Source organism: Manduca sexta, chromosome 21, assembly GCF_014839805.1.
Source record: "Manduca sexta isolate Smith_Timp_Sample1 chromosome 21, JHU_Msex_v1.0, whole genome shotgun sequence".
NCBI lineage: Eukaryota > Metazoa > Arthropoda > Insecta > Lepidoptera > Sphingidae > Manduca > Manduca sexta.
In genome coordinates this window covers 8,922,461-8,942,505 of record NC_051135.1, presented here as the reverse complement: position 1 = coordinate 8,942,505, position 20,045 = coordinate 8,922,461, and the positions used below count along the sequence as shown (strand labels likewise).

General features: G+C 33.4%; 1 protein-coding gene across 2 annotated transcripts in view; it reads left to right on the top strand.

Annotated features, from left to right (window-relative positions):
* The window catches only part of LOC115450478 (angiotensin-converting enzyme-like), a 219,965-nt gene that overhangs the window by 96,552 nt on the left and 103,368 nt on the right, over positions 1-20,045 (top strand). The window contains exon 2 of one of the 2 annotated variants that reach the window (XM_037441097.1): positions 15,480-15,509. The exons of the other annotated variant lie outside the window; for it this stretch is intronic. The gene's annotated coding sequence lies outside the window, so the exon portion shown is untranslated. The remainder of the gene's footprint in view (positions 1-15,479; positions 15,510-20,045) is intronic. 2 annotated transcript variants of the gene reach the window in all.

Sequence of the window (20,045 nt, the reverse complement as noted above, 5' to 3'; positions counted from 1 at the left end):
TTTATGTTGTTTTCTGGGAAATTATTTCCTATTTTATTTTTTTGGTGCCTATCTGATGCCGAGTTACATGGTTTTTAACGGATGTTATTTGATACCTGGATTGGTAATATCTATAATATAGGTTATACCAGCCAACTAGCCAAGAGCCATAGCAAAATTCACATTAAAAATTTAAGTCAAATTTATAGTAAGTCACCACGGCAGGAATTTAATTGCGCTAACTTATTTCGACATATCCGACCATGGTTCGTAAATGATATAAATCGTACTATCTGGTTTATAAAAGCCTATATAAACAATCTAAGCCAAAACGCTCCAAATACAAAATAATAACATATATGAATAAATATTTTTATTCTCCTGTTTTCCAAAAGATAAAATTAAATTACTAGACGAGAGAAATGCTATTTTATCTGTCTACGTCTTAAACAGTAAAACAACAAAACCAAAATTCATTTAATCATAAAAAAAGTTGTTTGTACTTTAAAAATAAAATATATATTTTTATAAGATTGGATTATCTGATGGCAAGAACCAAACGGCTATGCAAACGCGTAAATTTAAAGAAAAGCATTGGGAAAGTTAAGGAGATGTATATTTTGACAAAAATATAACTGTCCACTCGTAAACTCAGGTTCTTGAATAAATCTTGAATAAAAAATCAAATAAATTATTTATTAAAATATTGTATAGTCGTAACGCGTACGTAATACTGTGCCACCGAGCAGTCCGTATTGAAAGTGATTAGCCCACACATGTTTTCAATACGGGCACTTTCAAGCCATTGCACTTAAGTACAAACTTAACCCTTGACATCTCAAACCGTTTGTCAATACGTTTATAGCCCGACTAATTTAACAAGGCACCCTTCGATTATTTAAAACGGTACCAACAAATCACAATGAACACTCAATTTAAATTATCTGTTTATTGTACTGCCAGAGTAAGGGCCGGAGTTTGGACATGTGGGGAGTGTTTGTCGGTATATGGTTTATATCAGAATGTAACAATGGTATTATTTTGGGTGATTTGATTATACGAAAGATAAGATGGACAGTCGCGAACAAGATGTATTGCCGATAAGAGTTAACTTACTTCATTTAGTATTTTTGTTAGTTGAGTCGTACAGCTTAAAGGTTATGGAGAATTCATAAGAACATCTATACTTTACTGTAGTTATTCAGTATGGTATTTTTGTCAGGATTTCATAAGGGAATCTTTCCATTTGCCATGTATAATAGTTAATAATAATATCCCTTTATTATAGACTGTCATAGTGGTGTGCACGGGCTTCTACTACTGAGAGAGATTTCGCCTCAGTCCACCACGCTGGCCTGGTACGGATTGAGTAGACTTCGCACATCTTTTTCACAAAAATCTAAGTCAGTTCACGCAGCTTAAACTATGCATAGTTATGCACGTCGGACGTTGTGATAGGAGCTCCGTTATATTGTTGTCGCTTGCTCTTGGCAGCTCAGAACAGGCGGGATATGTTTTAACTTAGCTCTAGTAGCAAATATGTTCATAGAGAGACATCGTGTCATACGCACATTAATTACGATTGGCAAATAAAGGTATTCTATTTTTAAATTCTTAACGAACGGGTATCTTGTTTCTATTGGAACATAGTATTTGATTCATGTTGTACTAATACCAATTGCATTGTTTCTAAAAAAATCAAATTTCATGATTTTAGATCAACGTAAAGTACCATATAGGTTTTACTTCCCCTATAAAATCGCAAAATATGCGACATAAATGATCTTGATGATTCATTTGTTTACAGCTTAAAGAGACCGCATACTCAATATTGATAAAATTTTCAACTTGATACCTCTACGCATTCCTGAGAAAAATTCTTAACAGATAAACAGAAAGACAAACAGACAAAAAGTACTATTATAAGTGTTTCTTTTGAATTACGGAACCTTAAAGAACATTGGAAACTCATACACGCGTCTCTGAAGAGACTAATTTAGACAGCTGGAGCACCTTGATGAGTATTTCCACATCAATAGGTATATCATAACTAAACGGAAATAATTAAAATGGAAACAGATCGACAAATCTAATTCCATTTGAAATGCTCATATTCTTAATACATCTATTTTATTACATCCGAATAAAACTTTATCCAATTTTTTAACCTCCAATTGCTTCTGGAGCCTCGTGACGTCTGCTCTGGTTTATGTGATGGAAATTGGCGCGTGGTCAGCTCGTAGAAAAGGCGCCTTGATTCTTGAACAAACCAATGCCTTATTGATTTTATCTTAGCTTTGATGTAACCCATTGGAATATTCTCTAGCTCCAGACTAATATAAAAAAGGTTCGAGATTTACTCGCAAATCCGAATTGATTTAGTGTTACGAGTTATGGGACTAATTTGTATTTATATTGAGAAGATCTATAAAATTTTGACCTTATTTCTCGTCAAATTATAATCATTCTATCTATGTTAAAATGTTGAAGCTATTTTTAAACTATTAAAATGGTTAGCGTCTATCCAAAAACTTCTCATTAACAAAGTATTGTTAAGTGCATAGCATCGCACTCCGCTCGTAACCCTAAGACATCATGTTTCTCATAATGCCCAGTAATCACCGTAAATACTGCCTTGATGGCGTAGTTGTATTGCATGTCCGGTACAATAGCGCTCTGAGGTCCTGGGTTCGAATCCCGGGTCGGGCAAAATGATATTTGGGTTTTTTCTGCTCAGTATCAGCCCGGAGTCTGGAATTTGTGCCCGATATGGCGATAGGCTCGCCCCCTATCACATCATGGGACGGAACATACTTGGCGAAAAGTGGGTGCCCTAGTTGCGCCTCTGCATACCCCTTCGGAGATAAATGCGTGATGTTATGTATGTATGTAATCACCGTAACGAGGTCCACTACTTATTTCGTAAGTCGAAAGGGTCATACCAATTTGTCATTCATCCTTTCAGTCGTTTCCTCAATTCTGATTATTGTGATTGTAGCAGACTAAGGTTACGGCCCTTGATGCCTTTATTTTTATAATTATTGACTTTTAATAAATAGTTTGAATGTGAATTCGTACATATTAAGTTGCAAGGATGTGTTATTTGTTTACGCCATTATTAATATAATTAAGTAATACACATAATGATTAGAACTAAAAAATTGTCCAGTGGTCGAAATTTGATTGTCTAAATTAATATAGAATTTTAATTAAATTTTTCTGCCTTTCTCTACATGAACTATAATTATGCTAAAACTCGCACCCATCGATGCGTGCCAGTGGCAAAGCATCCATACAACCTGATTCCTACCAGCTTCCCTTACCTTTTACATTTGTCTTAGTTTGTTTTCTGTTAACCGCGCGATATGTTAACTAAGGCAATTTTTTTTTGTCTCGGGTTACCTTTTAAACTATATCACCCTTCGCCACTGGTGCGTGCAATGTTACTACTTAAAAAGAATTACTTTTTATTTCGTCACGTATTAATATAAAGAATAATACCGTTTATCATCGATCGTACTAACATCGTTAAGACATACCCCTAGTTACAATTAAGATAAGAATTGCAGTACAACTAACGAGTTCCTCAGATCGTTAACAATTAATTGGTACATTATCTCACACGGCACCGAAACGTGTTAGCAAGCTGGCTCATTTGATGTCTTTCTATAACAATGGGGCCGTGTCGATCTTAGTATCAAGATCTTGTTTATTGTTTCGTGAGTCTTTTGTAATAATAGCACTTAAATGAAGTATTTAATAGTGATTAATATTGAATGGCCGTATTTCTTCGTTATTTGCATGATATTTGGCTATCTTATATGAAGATACGGTTGTATATCAATAAACTACTTGTAAGCATGGATGTACATGCAAGAAGCGAACAATACTAGATTTTTATTTTACGCAACTCACGTCGTCATTCTCGCGTGCACGCACTTGCACGAGTGACGTACGAACGAAGCGTATGACAAGACGTCTTAAATAGAAAATACGTTTGCAGTCACGCCACTGCCTTCAGTTTTAAATACAAGTGAACTTTAAACTAAGATTTTGCTATTAAACAACCTCTTAATATTAACAAAAATAATAATACTGCTCTAGATACGTACGTTTTAATCTATGTGGTCAAAGTACTAGCAAGACACCGATGAATCAGGGTTTTGAGACCGTCATATCATGTGATAATAATAAAATAAATACACTTACAGATCGGCCAATTATGAAGATTTAAGAACTAGGATATGTATAATAATAATAATGTCATAATATCAGCCATGTATTATATACTGTCCCACTTTTGGGCACGGGCCTCCTCTACTACTGAGAGGGATTAGGCCTTAGTCCACCACGCTGGCCTAGTGCGGTTTCGTAGACTTCACACACCTTCGAAATTCCTACAGAGAACTTCTCAGAGGATATGTATTCTAGTTATTAAATCTTCATAATTTAAAGTATGAAATGAATTCTAAGTTTATGAAGATCTTCAAACATTATTTTACTTTTCATGATAAAAATAAAGACTAGGTTATGGTACTTCTTCGTCAAATGGCATTACACACGGTGTTAAACTGAGCCAACCTATCCGCCGGTGAAAATCTTGTTAAAACCCGTTGGACAGTTTTCAAGATTACCTCGAAACGGTCATCTTATACGTGTATGCGGCTTTGTGAAAACTGGGCTAGCAAAATGAAGAAAATTTTATATTTGGTGCTTGAAGGAATACAAATGGGTAATTCGTTTTTCTTGTCACACTTAAAACGCATATATAATTTTACTTATTCATCAAATATTTCTTGGTTTAACATGAAATTATCTACGTGTAACATTAAGTCTAATCTGTATCTGACTGTAAATATTAGTACTCAATACTCACTTCTGAGGTGAACTGAGGTACAGTTTTTATGAACCAATAATATTGCTGTTAAAAACTTTAAATCCAGTCAGGTATTAAAATACATCTCCATTAATTAAAGTTTCGTATATTATATACATATACGAGTGATTCCGGATCGGTTGCAGGACCATACGCAAAGATCCAATTCCATATTAGTTCTGAGTTTTGCTTCTCAAAGCGACAAGAAGAGACCGATAATAGACCACTGCGTATAGCCAACTTTAAATACTGTAGTAGACTATGATTCCTAGAATTTGCATGTGGTATTTGTATCTTAGCGACAACCATGGACAAGGTGTAAAACCCGCCATAGCAGCTACTGTCGTGTTCTATTTATTTATTTATCAGCACTGCCACATTATACATATAATAACAGTTACACATAGCTACACTAGTTTTAAACAATAATTATAGTCAATGATATGTACAAGTACGGCGTTCATAACATTCGCCACAGCACTCAGCGAGTAGCATATTTTTATGGGGCCTCAAAACGGTACACATAATATTAATAATAAGATTCGTTCTAAGATTAGTCTGTGTAAGTATATCCGGCTTCAAACAGGCCGGCATAATTGTGTCTACTAGCCAGGGATAATCGTCATTAGACACTTGTATCTTGACTTCACTTCGCTTACCAGCAGGTGCAGTGGAGTCATATGCTCGTATAAAAAAAATATACAGCTGCATGATAAGGCGGGCGGCCACTCATATTTTTTTAATCCGGGCCCGTCAAAGTGGTCACACTGCATTTGATGTTAAGGTGGTAGCTCAAGGTCCATTTTCATACATTTTGTTTCGGCTTTAATCTGGGTAACTAAACAAGTATTGGCAAGTAAAGAATTTAAATTCACGTCTAGTTAGTGATTAGTTCTCGCAGTTGAAGAAAAACGTAAAATAATTAATAATCATGGATATTTCGGCCTTTAAAATTTAATATGACGAAATTTTAAAGGCAGAAATATCCATGATTATTAATTATTTTTACGTTTTTCTTTCAACTGCGAGAACTAATCACTAACCAGACGTGAATTTAAATTCTTTACTTGCCAATACTTGTTTAGTTACCCAGATTAAAGCCGAAACAAAATGTATGAAAATGGACCTTGAGCTACCACCTTAAGCGAATTGAAGCCCTTAGAAACTGCCGACCGGCAAAAGATACATGCATCCTCGGATGGCCGGTACAATAATGCCGGCCTGTATAATTGCTTATTGGCGCTCCGCTTCAAGGACCCCAAGTTATAGGAACACATATGCTGGTAATTCGAAATCACTTGATGGTAATTCCTTCAAAGCAACACAGCCCTGCATACACTATTACTCCTTGGCAGAAATAGCCATTACCTAGTCTCAACCCATCTTCCTAAATTCGTGGATTGTCTTCCGTTACATATTCAAGCAAAATAATTTGACCGATCTTTCTGGTTTGCAAATTTGTTTCGAAAGAAACACAGAACCCATGAAATAAGTTTCCTTTGGTATTGAAATGAAACGATGTCGCTTGGGAGTTGCAGACTATTTCGGGATGTCGAATCTATACCAAAATAAGGTTTACTTTCTTCAGTATTCTAAAAGTAAGGATGCGGGTCTAAGTTATTGTTTATCGAGTCGCATTAATTCTTCGATAATTTCCATAGAACAGTTGAACTGTATATTTGTGATAATGATATTTAGTTTCAAACAGGCCGGCATAATTTTATCAAGTAGCGAAGGATAATTATTTCTCCAGTCCGCTTACCATCAGGTTTGGTGGGATCATTTTGCCTAGCATAAAAAATCCATTACTAGAACTAAAATTGATTTTATTTGACAATAGTATTAAATATTAGTTCAACATATAATACATAAAAAAGTAAATTAATATTTATTATTTTCTATAATATTAAGTACTTTCCTAAAATCGAATGCATGATAACGAAACATAAAAAAATATATATAAATTACACTAAAATACACTTTTTTAAATATCAATAATTATAATTCGCGTTACGGAAATTAAAAAGATTCTTCCATACTATTCTAGAGGGTAAAATAACGAGTTTGAACGTAGAAGGAATCTTCCGGAACTACTGATCTAATTATAAAAAGTCTTTCACTAAAAGAAAGTAATATTATTCTTAAGTTCTTTATGCTATTTCATCTAGAATGGAATTTTACGCGTCCGGAGCCTGGAGCTAAATGATTGTTAGAAGCAAACATCAACGCCATTATAGAATACTAGCGACCCGCCCCGGCCTCGTACGCGTAGCATTATTTATAACCACATAGATTCTGGCGGCCTAATATTATCTCTACACCACCCTAAGGTTGACTGGTAGAGAATGCCTATGGCATTAAGTCCGCCTGTATACATTTGTATATGAAGTGCTAAATAAATAAATGTACCAAACTTCATACAATCACTCGATGGGCTAATCTGAAAATTACCAAAAATTTTCCCAAGATTTGGTATTTGAAGACATTCTGATTATGCGTACAAACCCTCATCAACTTAAACCAGATAAACCTTAGTTTTAAGTGAGTAAAAATACAGAATTTCTCCCACCATATTTCACTATAGATAAGAATAAAATTGATGTGGCATATCATTTACCATTCAAACCATCGATCACTTCTGCTGCAGACAGATGACACTTCACATCTCAATACTTAGCTGTCAGCATTTTCTTCCAACTCGATATTTACCGCGAACTGTATAAAGAATTGCTGAATGCTGACAGAGACACAATACTCTAGAAATAAAATGAAATAAGGAAAGTGGGATTGAAGGATGGTTATCGAACATTTAAATTGGTAGCTTATGGACTTTTGGTAGATTAAAAGGTGAACTTATTATTTCCATAATTCTGTTTTGTTTTTCTGCAAAATAATAATTTATAAGATAAGTAATTAGCTGTCTTAGTAAGCGCTGCGTCCGTCTAAATACAGTAGCCTCGGCACTAAAAATCAAATAAAATGAGTGCATTAAACTGCAGTATAATTAGCTTAGTGGCAGAAATTGATAAGTCGGCGGCATTTATTTATCTGATTCGTATTCCAGAGATCTGTTATACCCTAAGTAGTACATTTAATTTAATGAACTTATACAATGTATAGAATAGATTTTGGCAACAAATTTTGGGGTTATTAAGATTTCTTTCCGTTGGGATTTGTAATCTTCAATGTAAACAACTGTACGCAGTTGTTTGGAATAGAAGTCTCAATATTTGTGGAAATAACTTTTTGAAGACAAGTTTATTATTCCGTATTAACAAGTTTTGTTTCAAGAATTGCTTTTAAAATGTTTTCATTAAGTAGAATGTTTATTGTTGTATAATTGCTGAATGCAAGAGCAAACAACTGTTGTGGTTGCATAGGCTAACACAAATCCTGGTTACGTTATAAGAGCCGGCAGCATAATATTATTTGAATTGTTGAAATTAGAATGATCAATAATGTCCAGCGGTTATTAAGTTCAATGTGTTGGCTTATTATGATCGTGTTTTGACGTGCAATGTGTTGCAAATACATAAGTATTTATTCTAATGAATATTTAGTTTGCTTTCATTCCCTAAGCACGCTAATTCTGCCGAGCAACTCTGCCAGTGCGGCTCATAGACCAATAACTATATCAACTGATAATGTAGATTTTAAGTATCATAAAAACCTAATTACCATACTGGCTACAAAGTTCTTCAAACCGGCACCCAACAGTACACAAAGATCTTAAGCTGCAGACATAAACGTGATGAGATCTGAACTTTTGTATACGAAATACCGACCACTTAGCGAACACGTAGTGGACGTTAGGAATTTAGTTAAACCAAAGATAGGTAAAATGTTACTCATTGATGCAGTTACCTACCACGTACCCCTAGATACGTAACCCAATGAATTAGATGAAACGAATCAAAGTTGGGTAAAACGTTCACTACATATTTAATGCACCTGTTTTGTAAATTTGCAACGCTCTCGAACTGCGATGCTCGAGGTGTGGTTGCAGCGTGTACAAGCTTTTAGCAAACAGAGTGGTTTGTACACTTAGCTAAGCGCTAAGCAGTCGTCGTTTCAATAGTAACGATTTTCGGCTTCAAAGTTACGTTTAGTGATGTTTGCGTATCGGGTTCACGTGAGTAGCTTTGTCGATGCTGGTGGCTTTTGTCTGTCCGTAGTTTTGGTTTACTCCAAACAGGTCAACCAGATTTAGATTGACATAACGGCATGATATTGTGGCCGAGAGGCAATGAACCTGTAGCAAACACAGATAAGGTATTTTTTAATTAAAAATTTTAGATTATTTAGATTCTAACTATTCCTGGGATTAGCGCGATAAATAAAAACAAACTCTGTTGCTAAATATAATAGTAAAAAATGGCATTTTAACACCACTTCACGCTGATTTAAACTTGTCGCGTTAATCCGGCCAGTGTTAGCGCGTACTTCAGCGAAATTGACATTTACGAGGCTTTGGAGGCTCTATGCGTTGATACCGAATAGATTCCACTTACTACAATTAAGCTGCAATTAAGCCAGGTAAATGAAAGTTAAAGCTACTGACCCCACTTACAGCCAGTTTGCCAATTTGTCGAGTCCATTAAAACTTTACAAAGGTTGATTTAATCATATTGGTGTTGGAAAATGATTTCATGGATTCTGGTATAGAAGAGTAGTCACGTGGATTGTTTGCCTTTTTTTACGATAAAAATATAATAAATAGTAAAACCAAACTTGTATTATGCTATGCCGTGGTACCCCCACTTCTGAGATGGTTTAAGGCTGAGTCCACAATGCTGGTTAATACGACGGTTTTTTTTTTTAATATACTGGTATTAAATTTTCCTTATACGTACCCTTCGCGTTAAAGCGAGCGATAATATTAATAATAGATAAACACAACACGTAACCTCATTTTGAGGAAAATATATTTCTGACTTTTGACGGACGCAATACAAATTTTGGAAACAGAATGTCTGTAATAATAAACCAAATAAACTTGTCTTGTTTTGTTGACGTTAAGTCAGCCTCCCAATTTATTCAACATCAAGCACAGAGTGGGCACAAAGACATCGCCCACAATCCATTAACGCAATTCTCATTCATTAGGAATCCATTAGCGATGTATCGCTATAATAGGCAAACTATCTAACAGCTTAGCATCCTTAATAGTTTCGCCAACTGTTATGTTTAATTCTACTGTGTATTGAGTGTGTAATTCCAAGGAAATATGTGTGGCCTTTGCCACTACTGCGCCCGCTTTGACATCACTGAGCCTGTGATAAATTGAGAGCTATTGGAAAATCTTGTTACTTGAATGTTGTAGGTGTAATGAGCTCCCTTCTGTATGGAGTTTGGTAATACTTGTATTTTAGATTTTGGAAAGGTTTCGTTCAGGTTTGTGATTTAGTTCATCTTAAACGTATAGGCTATGAGCTATTGTGAACTTTCTTGACACAAATAAGCACTGCTCCTTTTACAAAAATGAGTCTTCTGTGCAAGTGACCTAGAACCTTATTTCCCTGAAAAAATATTTAGACAAATAAGAAAGAAAATTCTTATTTTATTCTATCATTATCGAGATTCCAAATGTTGAATAAAAATATTTTCTATCAAATGAAACGAGGCTTATGCCATCATGATCGTAAATTCCAGAACGATTCAACGATAACAAACGCAAATCCCAAATAAAATATGAATATCTTAACCTACAAAAGTGCGCAAAGTTAAAGCATTAAACTCATCCTCAAGTGATTTGAGTTGTACTAGTTATAGTTCTATCGTAAGATTAAGAGATCGTGAGACCAAGGCTATTAGCAAAGTTTTGATAACCATCTCACTTGCATCCAAACTCATTATGTAGGATAGAGTACCTCTTAGGCGTTGGGAATTTACTATTCGATAATCCATATTATTGATCCAGTGTATCAGCTAAGTTTAGTAATTTAGTAGTTTGGTATGTTATACACAGATGGTCAGATAAATAGTTGGTACGGGTATCGTATATTTTATTTTATGCTTGAATTGAATATTATTCATTAATGAGCCCCTGCCCGTAAATAATAATGGAAAATCTCCAATTGTTTCGACGATACGCAACGTATCTAGTCAATGTATGTTAGTTGTTAAATGTATTTATTTAAAAAAAAAACCAACTAATTTTATGATCAAAGCCTGAAACTCTACCCTAATTGCCTTTGAATCTATTCATTAATACATCAAATAAGTTCCAACCTCGTACTTAGAGTCGATAAGCGTCCAAACAAATTCCCTCCCGCTATTACTATGATTGAGAAACTTGACTCCCATTATGAAGTGGAATTAATAGGTACCGTTTGGCATACCTTTTACGATTTCAAAGATTTATTTAAACAGCTTGGATTTTTCTTTAAATCGGTTTTTGTTGTAGAACGGAATTGTTTCTCTTTGAATGCTGCTTATTAATAATGAACTTTAGTCTTAGTTTTAGATAGTTAAATAACATTTATAAAATATTTATATAGATATTTAGATTTTTTTCCGGTGGTAGGATATATTTTAGATCTGCCTGGGTAGCGAATACCGTACACAAGGTGTTAAACCCCGCCATAGCGGACTATATGAGTGTGTCGCGTTCCGCAATCAGCCTGTGTATATCCGGTTCTAACAGGCCGGCATAATTATGTCAATAGCCGAGGTAGAGGCATGAAGTGTCATAAAAAAATTATAATCAACATTTCTGTTTGTTATACTATATCAATGAGTTATTACTTCATTCCTCTTAGTTTTTATGATAATTTAATATCATTCCTCTTATTAACAAGTAATAGTTTTCGTATCAATTTTACGTTTCTATTAAAAAAATCTTATCCATATACTTAATGTATACGTAGTATTTCAATACCATCTTGAGTATATCTGAGGTCTGGAAATCCCAAATCTTTAGATACCTCGTCCCGGATTTAGAAATTAAGGGAACCGTGTAACCCGATATAGAATGTATTACTTCAACATAAAGTTAATTAAACCTAATGTAACTAATACGCTTACAGATAATTAAGAAATGATTTTTAGTTCAAACATATCATGTTTATATGTGGGATAATTAATGAACTTAAGTTTTAATGAGTTTGCTGAATTAAAACCATCATGTACGGTTAATAAAGAACTATCTCTAACGAAAAATGCGGTCTATTTTAGTATTCTTTTTATTTAAATGATACATCTTATTTTAGATTCATTAGATCCCTTCTTTCAGATATCCAAATATATACCTTTTCTTAAAAATATAGTTACGTTTACCCTATTTGAATCAGATATGATTACGAAGAAGGCTGATAAGTATTGTTCGGAATTGCTCCGGGGCAGGGTGATATGGGTAAAACTCTTTTGAAGCTAGTTTCATAATAGATTTGCCTTAGTTATTACGATCAACCAAAAAATTCCACGTTCCATAAATCAAATAGGAGTTTTAGAACCCTTTTCTGATACCAATAGGGCAAAAGTACTAGGTACAAGATGAATGGATATTACTAATGTAATTTATATTGCATTGACTGGGTACTATATCGGTATCGTAGTTGTATTGTTTGCGCGGTCCAACTGCAGCGCTGAGGTCTTGGGTTCGAATCCCGGATCGTACAAAGTGATTGTGCTCGATATGGCGATAGGCTCGCCCTCTATCACTTCATAGGACGAATGCGCACTGCGAAAAGTGGATTCACTATTTGCTCCTCTGTTTATCCCGTTGAGTTGATAAAAGGGGTGTGTGTACTCTAGTATACATACAAAACAGCGGAAACACCATACACTTGTTAAACTTGTTGATCAACTCAAGGTTCGCGTTAAATTAACATTGGCACGCGAATTAATGAGAAAATTATGTACTTCCTTCGTAATTATCGAATGTGGAAGTCACCTTGATCTATACGCTATACGTTAATTAGTTTACGTTAGTAACGCTTCGACGCTGAAATGATCAGTGTTTAATTCCAGAAATTGCTGGTCTATTTTCGAGGTTTCATTATGAATTTTTCTTGGGAATCCTTCCCATTTTTTGAAGTCATATAAGCGGAATTATATCGCAGTATGTGGGTGTGAAATGTTTTAGGCATTTTATGTGCCAGATTTTTCTGACGAATTTTCTTTTGTAAATAAGAAGTAATAATATGCGAAAGTTTGTAAAAATGTTTATACATAGCACACATATACATAACTACATTATAGTAATTTCAAATTTATAGTTTTAGCGGATTCGTATTAATCGTTACTTTGAAGTAATTAAACATTCACACAAGCTTAGAGCATTAACATTATTAACATAATTTGGTACCTGATTTCAATAATACATTATTCAACAAAAAAGCAAAATATCAAAAATTCAGAAGCATTCGTAAAACTTGGAGATATGAATGCCTTATTTTTATTACGGCCTTTATTTTTGCTCGTGGTAACATAAACACGCATATCGCATAGGATCCCAAACAAACCAGATTCCTGACTGAACAACTTTATGGCTTAATCTTTCATTTTTTATGTGCGAAAACGCGCTGAATGTAATTTTTTGGGCGGTTTCTATTTGTAAATATAGAGGCTTTTTGATAGGAAAGATAAAGAGTTAGAAGTAGTTTGTAATGTTGATGGTGCGTGCAGGGTATTTAAATAATCGCTATTTAATAACAATTTGTTAACAATCTACGTTCAAGTTGATTTTAATGAAAATTATATTGCAAATTGGACCTAAAGTAGGAATTTTCTTTAGTTTTCTTTAGTAATATGTTTTTTTAATTTAATCTTACACCCAATTCTATTAATTTAATATAACTGTGAACTTAACTTTCATAAGAACTTAACAAAAACATTATTTACAGAATTACCACAGTTATTCCGTCACGTAGATCCGTTATATTTAATCCTTGTTTATCTTCCGCAAGGAACGGGAATCGTGCAAACCATAACACGGCCATGTTTTGGACAAAGCTTCCTTTGCAAGAGGTAATTTATGAGGCTATATTACGTATCTTAGTTTCATTGCGGATTTTATGGCCTTATTTTTTCTTCAATGACATTTAATTCTGATATATTTCTGACTTTAGGTACTTTGAATAAGAAATAATTGGAACATATTTTACTATATTTTTTTTAAACTACTAAAGACTACTTTCCCATTAAAATAAAACTATTTTATGCATCGATATATATGTACTACATACTAGATTTGGCGTTCATTGTGTCCAACTGAATTGAACTGAAATCCATTCAAATTGACTTTGGTATGGTCAATATTGACAGTTTGTGGTTGTGTACGGAGTGGCGCTCATAATATAAAAACACGACTCTAAGTGTAAACCTAGATTTAAATGGAAAATATTAGTCAAATTCGTAAAATTATTTGTTGTTCAATAAATAGGTTATAACAGTGACGTTTTGGTTGCCATTTTAGTTCTGATTTTGAACAAATAGTTCATATGGACGTTCGTGTTTATAGAATATACATCAATGATGTTACGGATTTTGTCGCGGTTTTTTATATTATAATTTTCTCCCGACGTTTCGAAGATGCCTTCATGGTCACGGACCTCAGTCCACCGTAAAATAGTTTTAATTATCTAACATTCGTGTAAACATAAGAAATCATAAGACCACTTTCCCACTCAGTATTTTACGAAAATATTCGATAAAAATAACACAAACGGCAATCTGTCAATATGTAGTGGCTAAATTGACCCAATGTCAGACGCCTCTCGTGCTATCATCCCTTTTTAAGTGAAGGCATAGTGAAAAAGCGGGAGAAACGGTCCCGATTTTATCTTCACTACGCAGATTAAGGGGCGATATTTTTTATACGTTAAAGGCCGTTTGATGTCTGAACCTTTTAAGGTTGTTGATGTTTGCTTAGATGTAAGGAAATGATTATCCGAGTGTCTTTTTCACTATTAGAGAATTGAGTTCGTTTTGGAGCCTACCGGAGCAGTCAAGAAAATTTGATATGCGTATATAAACCCTTTGTTCGGTTACGTTGAAACAAATTTACCTTGGGGCATCAGTGGCGAAGTGTGAAATTTTTGAAAAGGTAACCCGAGGAAGAATTTGCCTTTGTTAACATAATACGGCCGATTTAAGAGAAAATAAAATCTAAGACAAACGTAAATAAAACTAAATGGGAATCCGTTAGGAATCAGCTTCAAATGCTTCGCCACCGTGTGCTATAAACCTGGAGTTGTTCTTTATAAATGCTCAGTTTAAAGTAGTTATTCACAACCTCAATGTGTCGAAGATAAATTTCTATCTTCAGTAGTATGAAGTATTCGGCTAACTATTATATCTGCTGTTCCTATTGCCAGTTTAAAGTAGTTATTCACAACCTCAATGTGTCGAAGATTAATTTCTATCTTCAGTAGTATGAAGTATTCGGCTAACTATTATATCTGCTGTTCCTATTGCCAGTTTAAAGTAGATATTCACAGCTACAGTGTGTCGAAGAGAACTTTCTATCTTCAGTAGTATGAAGTATTCAGTCACCTATTACATCTGCTGTTCCTATTGCATTATGTTTTAGAATTAAATTTTATCTGTTCATTGTAAACAATTCTAGATTTACAGTACTTTTTAATATATATTTATCTACTAACAAAATATTTTATTTCAGGTATAAACGTCCATGACTGAAAATAAATACGTAAGTAACTGTAACTAAATGATATTGCAACTGACTTGCGGATGACCAACACCTCAGTCCGCCCCGTGACCATGAAGACTGCAATCTTTGAAACGTCGGGAGAAAATAATATATAAATAACCGCGATACAATCCGTAAATACATTTATTTCAATACGTAAGTAACTGTTTTAATTTTATACAAACATTACAACACGTCATTTGTAGTTAAATATTATTGAAGCTATTAAAACATAACTGAATTGATAACTGTAAAATTCGTCAATTATAATTAAATTTAACGACGTGCAAACTGTTTAATTTCAACATTGCGGCAAAGTAGAATTAATTTTGTCAATTATATATATTTTATTCATGTTAAAATTAACTTAATTAGCCGTTAAATATTTATACAATAATATATGAAGAGGGTTTTTTTGTTTGAACGCGCTAAACTCAGGAAATACTAAACCGATTTTGATTTTTTTTTCACTAATAGGAAGCTATATTACTCCTAGGATAGGCTACTTTCTGTGCAGGGTAAAAATATATGCCGGAAAAACTTTTTCATGCGGGCAGAGATGCAGGCAAAAACTATGTATACTATAAGCCTTTATTTATGGTATTGTCTAATATGTTAGAATTTGTCAATAAAATTTATGGCAACTATAGTTGTTAAAGTACCAGATCCATACGAAATATTTTACCTTAATAATATGTAACAATGATACTTAATTGGTACTGTATGTATTTTCATATATACACCATATGGATATTTTACGCATCAGTTACTAATTGATACAGAACCTAATGATCTAGTTTGGCTAATTTGGTTAATATCGCCTCATTAAAATACAATACTAAAAAGCTTATCCGAGCGGAAACATGAAATGCTATTAAACGCTTTCAAATCTAGTATATTATCTGCATCAAAATGAGAATTCACTGAGAGCATTTGTATGTATCAAAATTCAATAATTGTCTACCAACTGCACGATTTTTTTGCGCGGGGATGACATTTCTTGTAATAAATTCAATTAATGCTGATTCGTGATATCTATATTCTGTAAATTCAAAATGTGTATGTAAATTCACTACTCATATAAACATATCGTGTTTATATTTTGATATTTGTAAATGTATTGACGTAGTCGCTAACGGAATTTTCAAATACAAAATACATTACAAACATGCTGCCGCCGTCAATTTTAAACATGTTTAGACGAATTGCATCAAACATTAATTTATGTAACATGTGTAAATCGATTCTACACTAATACTAAAGAGGCAGATTTGTTTGTTATGTTCATATATTTAGATACCTGACCCTTTTCAGAGTAACGAAGGCAAAATTATATTTTGATTTGATTACTGTCATCCATTGTAGCTACGAAGGAAGTTGCAAAATCATTTATATAACAAATTTCATAAAAATAAAGAAATCGTTTATTTTCATAAGCGTGTATACATAAAAGACATAAAACTAATCACTTCGAGTTGATAACATTGTTTAAATAGAAAGTTAAATAGGAAAATAACATTAGAGCACCACGAAAGAAACAATGCATTGATTTATGCATTTTCGATCGATTAATGCCTGCATATTTTTAATGCTATAAAACCTCGAATCTAGAACGACATTAGTCTATTCACGAAGTGAATGGAGCGAAATGGTCAATCACTGTTGCTTAAATTGCGTCAGGCATTTAAGACTCAAACCTATTAGAGAGTACACATCCTAGTTCATTAATTAAGTAATAAGTAAATATTCTCATGTACCTTGACTTATCATAGGTGCAACTATGTTCGCCTACGCGATGAATAAAGCATTTTATTTTATTGGGAAAGAGATTTATCGAAGTTAAGAAAATGAAATATTTAGAATCAATAACCGAGTTCCAGGTTTAACGAAACCATTCTAGTTAAAAGCGTATAGTTATTATGTCGCCACCGTGAAATGTCAATCGACTCGGAACTTGTTGCCTAACATGTAGCACTACATGTAGAGTAGCGGAAAGCGTTTGCTCGCGGCTTCGCCCGCATGAAGGAATTTTCTGGGATATATTTTTTTAAAATTACACAAAATCATTATAAATTATGGGCTATGTGTTATTTTGATGGATAACCAATATTACTGTGAAGTTTCATCTAAATGCGTCCAGTAGTTTTCTCGTGAAAGACGAACAAACATACATACATCTATCATCACAAACTTTCGCATTTACATATAATATTAGTTGCCGCGCGTCAAATTCTGCATCATCTGTTAACCTCGTGAATTGGAAAGTCTGCAATCATTGACGTATATTCTATAGACGTGAACGTCCATATAAACTACTTTTTCATAATCTGAAGTTAGAACTATAGTTCGCTGCAGCGCTAAAACATCAATCGTCGTCTAACCAAACTTTTTAATCATATAGTGTTAAAGCGCTTTAAATAGTGCATAAGTAAAATGGCAGCCAATACCGGATTGCAGTACACTTCAAGTGAACACAGTGAGTGTTCGGAACGCCAGATCTAGTACGTAGTACATGTATATCGAAGACTGCAATCAAATAATAATGAGCATCACATGTTGCGCCTCAAGCTTTTCATAGAAAAACTTTTATCCAGTTGGTTTTAAACTAACATTTTTATTTTAAGAGTTAAATGTAATTTCATCGAAATGGGATATGAAAATTCTATTCCTGGTAAAATTGTGTTAATATAAAATATGCGCTAGATTTTCAAATGTGAAATATCTCTACTATATTAAAATATTGTCAAGGGAAGGAAAACTTTTAACTTAAGCACGCTTTCGTTGGATCCTTTCACGTGTTTGAACAATTTTATGTTATGCTTCTGGAAATGAAAAAGTTTCGTTAAAGACTAGTCTTTTAGAAAACATAAAGAATAAAGATGCTGTGTCTTAAAGAGATACAAGCTAGCATAATTTTCCATCATACTACGTAGAAATAAATATCAAAAAGCTGAATAATTTCAAAAGGAAAAATACTGTTTTAGTTACTGTTCATGTATAATGTATAATGCTTATATCAAGTTTTGGTAATAAGTCAAAAGGGATTATATTCACTACATATTTTGCCACTGAAGTATCCTCCCTTATTCACATGGTACTTCCTAAGAGTGCATTTGCAATACTGGTCATCTCCAAAAACAACAACATTTTTGAAACAATTACGAACTATAGAATATGTGCCAAAACGTTGTAACGACAAATGCTGTTGGTGATGTCATATCAACATTGTTGCTATAAGAAAATCAATGGTTGGAGAAAACCTGTGGTCAGTGAAATATAAGACACGTGAGACATCTAAGTAATATCAGCTATCAATATTAAATTCCATCTCACTTTCTTACATTAACTTGTAATTTTATATTTATAAAATACCTATTATAATAGTTTTGTTCTACAAAGAACAGAGGAACATGAAATCTTGGTAATTATACTACCATTAGGAAAACACCAAGGCAAAGAAATTTATGTTTAAATAATTTGGTTATAATGACTTTTTTTGGTAGAACTTTTATGCAAAAATAACACACCATGATATCTATAGCATTCTACTCGACTGTAGGGGATAATGTTTAACTGTAGGTCGAACATTATACAACACTTCTACACGTAACAAGAACGATATGTGAATCCATTACAAATGTTTAATCGATTGATTAAACAATGTGATTACATTATCGATCTATCTATGACGAGTAGCATTATTTTTATTTATTAGTAGGAAAAATAAATTAGTCCTAATCTAAATAAAGTATATAAAAACATATAAGCCACACCTTCATCCACATATTGACATAATATAGAAATAATAATACAATTATACAATTATGAACAGACTGAGCCAGTACGAAACCATCTCAAACAACTTGAGAATATTTTTTAAAATTTTGAATTACAATTAGTGGTTTACTCAGAAGTGACAGCCCTTAGACTCTCCTCATCTACATTTTATTCACTGATTCTATACATCCACATAACTTGAAACAGGTCAGGTACAGTTTGTTTGCAGTGATCCGCGCGTTGGCAGTGAGCTGAATCAGTGATGAGAACCAATCGAGAATTACGTTAAATGATATGCTTGATTGTATCGAATCTAATTATGTGAATTCATTATTCTGTGCAAACATTTATTAATCGTTTGTATTGTTTATTGTTCCTATCGATATTCAGACATTAAGGTTTATTTGATTTTTAGTGGTTGTTGTGATTACTGATATTGCCAAACAACTTTTGAATAAATTCGTTCAAGCCGTCATATAAATAAGGGTGTATTAATAATTGATAATGTTTTTATTTTTAATTTGAATAAGAAACATTAATTTAATTTCCTTTATAACATTAACTATTCGGACGACTTGTTAGTCGCTCCGTGCCCATGAAGGCTGCAGTCTTCGAAACGTTGGAAGTTAAAATTAAACAGACGATCACGATAAAATCCACTAGATACTTTTATTTCAAAATCGTTTGCAATTAAAAGTATTTCTGGAGACTTCAACTCGTAATCGTAAAGAACACTTAACTTACCCAAAGGTTTCAGAA